Source organism: Pteropus vampyrus, unplaced genomic scaffold (assembly GCF_000151845.1).
Source record: "Pteropus vampyrus isolate Shadow unplaced genomic scaffold, Pvam_2.0 Scaffold168, whole genome shotgun sequence".
In the NCBI taxonomy this organism is placed as follows: Eukaryota; Metazoa; Chordata; class Mammalia; order Chiroptera; family Pteropodidae; genus Pteropus; species Pteropus vampyrus.
This window is the reverse complement of record NW_011888949.1, coordinates 1135392-1139323: the sequence shown is the minus strand read 5'-3', so window position 1 is coordinate 1139323 and position 3932 is coordinate 1135392. Positions and strand designations below refer to the sequence as shown.

Sequence of the window (3932 nt, the reverse complement as noted above, 5' to 3'; positions counted from 1 at the left end):
CTACTCACTCTGCTTTTCTCACCGAGCTTTAAATTGTAACTTGAAAACCCCCATTGCCTAAAGACCTTGACAATCTCTTTACATCAGCCGATGCGGTCAGTTCATGGGCAGCATAGTACATTTTATCTCAAACGTTTAAAACGTTTGCTTTGAAGAAGGTATTGTCCTTAAGTACAGTCTCTAATGTCCCCCCTCCCAAGTTCCGTTCTTTCTATAAAGTACTACAGTCTTGATACAAAAAGATTTAGACACCTTTGTCAAGCGATCTTGACAAATGACTTAATCGGGCGGTCCTGGTTGGTTGTGGCGTGGCGCGCTATCGCCTCCTGCTGGCAGGAAACCGGAATTGCCGGGACGAAGCAAGTCACTGCAGACGCTGCGGCCACGGCACATGGATCTGAGAATCTTCGCCGCCAGCCGTGTGCGGGGAGTGGACCGCGCCTGGATGATGCTGGTCCATCCAGCAGAGCGCGTTTCTGTGCCGCCCCGAGGGACCAGCTGCTGCCACGAGACGCTGCGGCCTCCTCCCCTAGACTGAGTGCGGACGTGTGCCCGCGTTTGGACATATTTACTACGCGATTCTCCCTGATTCTCTGTGAATTTTAATCTCCGAAATGAGGACTCGTCAGCCTTTCCGTATGTGCCTTTCCGTCAAGATGCCACCGCCCCTTTTTAAAAAAGGCAAAGCCCTACAGTTCTGGGTTTATTAGAAATCGAACACGTCTTGGACTCCAGTAGGGTTTCACTAAGATAGTTTTTGTCAGCGTTTTGGTTACGGGGTACGGGTTTCAGATGGTTTGCCCATTTCCCCATAGATCGCGCCCGGCCTTTCAGGCGCACACGCATTAGCAGAAACGCCTAGAGAAACCTTTGCGGGGCGCGAAGGGCTTCGAGTCCAGAGCCGCCTCCGGAGCGCTGGGCAGGAAGGTTTCCGTTACTGGCAATTACGCCGTAAAGGTCGGGACGAGTAGGGAGCCCGGCGCCCGCCGCCGAGGAAACCTGACATGGGACACAGCTGCGGTGTGGCCGCGGGGCGGGGCCCGGCGCGTCGCGGTCCCCGCGGTGACGGTGGCCGAGGGCGGGCTTGTCGCGTGAACGGCCTCCGCGCCACCGACCGGAGGGCGCCCGCTATCCCGAGTCACACGAGTGACTTCGTGCAGAGACGTCGCCTCCCCGGGACCCCGCCGCCCGAGCGTCCTCGCGCACTGCTCCCCGACACCCGCGGGGGCGTCGCGTGTCACGCCTCGTGTCACTGGCCCCGGCCCTAAGCCTCCGAGGGCCGGTCCTGCCGGGCGCCTAGTGCGCACTGTGGAAGGAGGGACCGGTCAGTGTCGCAAATGCAAGCAGACCCGGGGGCGGGGCCCTGACCGCCGGGCGTGCGACGCGGCGACACGGCGGAAAGGCGGGCGCGGGCTTCGCGGTGTCCCGCGCGGACGCTGGGTGCTGAGAACCGCGCCTGGCGCACGCGACAGCGGATGGCGCGTCCCCCTGGCCCTCGCGCTCCATACGCTGGCAGGGGTTTCGTTTTTAACTCAGTTCACAACGTCTTCCAATTCCCATTCTAAGTTCCTTTTCGACCCACAGGTTGTCTAGAACCGTTTCTCAATTCCCAAAGATCTGAGACACTCTAGTTATTAAAAAACGAAACGAAACATTTCTAGCTTAAGTACACTGCGTCTGAGAACATGCCATGCCCGATTCCTGAAGCTACGATGGAAAATTTCATGGTCAACTTTTATAAGTGACATATGTGCACATTGAAAGAACACGCGGATTACGATCGCAGGGTGCAGAATTCTGTGCCGCCATCTCTAAACCCTGTTGCTTTCTACCTATTTTGTCAAATATCAGTACCCCGCCTTTTCCGAATGGAGTTTTCTTGGGGTGTGTGTGTGTGTGTGTGTGTGTGTGTGTGTGTACACACAGTCACACCCTTTATTCTTATGTCGTCGTGCATCAGAAGCTCTTCTAAGTAACACAGAACCGGATTTTATTTTTTACAGGCACATTCAGTCCCATCTGCGGAACGCCCAACACGCCACCAACTGTCCCCGTCCTGTTGCGTTTCGGGTTATCCTGCCACTGGTTGCTTTTTTCCTCAGCTCTCCTTTGCGACTGACATTTTCCGTTCTTTTCTCTTTACCATGAAGGTTAAAACTCCATTTTTATTTTTTCGAGCGCTCACTCTGGAAGAGCATCCTTAGATTAGGAAAGTCTGAAGTCGGTCGTTCTCACCCTGCAGTAGGAGGGCCCCTGGGGCTTCAACCTGCCCTCCGGACTTACGTCCCTGTCACGCCTTCAGCTGTGCCATGCCCTTCCTGTCCCGCAGGCGCGTCTTGAGATCCACCCACAGCCCGAGCACGTTCCTTGCACACCGCGGCCTCACGCCTCAGAGTCCACACCTTTTACGGCTCCCTCCAGTGAAGGGTTTTAGCGGCACTGTCCCCGCTTTTGTCCCAAACTTTCTTTCCCCTCGGTCCCTGCCTGGAATTCCCGTTCGTGTCTGTGGAATTCTAGACTGTCGCTGTCACTGTCCCTCTCGAGACACGGAGTGTCATGCTTGAGCCTCTGGCCTCTGCTGTCACTGCGGCTCCCGTGAGTGTCACCGCGGCTCTTCCGCTTCCAGGACCTTCGCCTTCAGGGTTCCGCGGCGTCGCTGGACACACCCTCTTCTTCCCTTTTTAAAAGTCACACCGGAGTTCCTTGGGCTTCTTAAGTCTGTGTTTGTATTTCCTTCGGATCTGGAAAATTCTTAACATTCTTGCTTTAAACTACTGTCCCCATGTCCTCTCTTCCTCTGAATTGTGGTTCCTGGATGGAACCACATGTCCCCACACGGGCATGTCACCTCGCTGAAACGGTGACGCAGAAGGAGAGGGAGACGCGGGGAGACGCTCACGAGTCACGGCACGGGGTGGGTTCTGCTGAGCGGTTCGGCTTCTGCTGAGCGGTTCGGCTTCCGCTGAGAATGAACTGCGCATGTGCAGGAAGGGGGCGGGCGACGCGGCTGTGTGACCCGGGTGACGCCACCACGGATTAAATGCCCTTCTAGTTGCTCTTAAAACCGGCATTACACAGGATAAAAGTCATGCTAATACTCGAACATTGTTCCTCGCTCAGAACATTAACAACAAAGAAAGAAACGCCGCGGTCCGGTGGGCGGGAGGCGCCGGCCGCACAGGAAGCTCTAGTTTCGGAGCCTTCGCGGCGCGATTCTCAAGGCTGGGAACGAGGGTCGTGTCACTGCGCACGGTCCCCGCGTCCTCACCCCACGCCTTCGCCGCGGGCCCAGCTACAGATCCTGCGGCTCTCAGCTCATCAAGAGCGCGGCCCTGCACCCCCTTGCTGCCCTGCGCCCCGGCTCCTCCTGCCCCCCCCTCTGCGCCGCGGGGCGCGCGAGCCCGCAGCAGCCCCCGGAGGTCCGCCCCAGCGTCCGTGCGGTTCGGCTTCCCAGCAGCACCTGGAACGACGGGTCGCTCGGTGACCCTGGAAACCCTCTAACGTTTGACATGCAAGACACAGGCTGTCCCCTGACGCTCGGGTCCCTGGGCCGCAGCTCTGAGCGGGCCATGCCCGGGCCCCCCGCACCCCGCTCGGCCACGCTCCAAACTCTGCCGACGGCGATCGTCGCGTGCGGGGCCGCGTGCCTTCTCCCCGAAGCCCCAGGCTCAGCTGCCACCTGCCAGCGGGCACCTCCTCTTCCAGATGTCGCAGGCAGCTCAGACCGCGGTGTGCAGCGGGGCCTCCATGTCCCTCCCAGACCTGCGCGCTCTACCCCTGCGCTTCGCCCCGCCGCTCGGGCCGCACCCCGAGGAGCCAGCCTCGCGTCCTCTCCTCCCCGACCCGCCAGGCCGGCCCGCCTCCGAGCCCGCCAGCGTGGCCGTCACTCCTGCGAATGGCCTGTCGCCGGCTGCAGAGACCGTCAGCGGCTG

General features: G+C 59.2%; 1 protein-coding gene across 8 annotated transcripts in view; it reads right to left on the bottom strand.

The window, feature by feature from the left end:
• The window catches only part of RNF32 (ring finger protein 32), a 23403-nt gene that overhangs the window by 3598 nt on the left and 15873 nt on the right, over nt 1–3932 (bottom strand). The window lies entirely within an intron of this gene.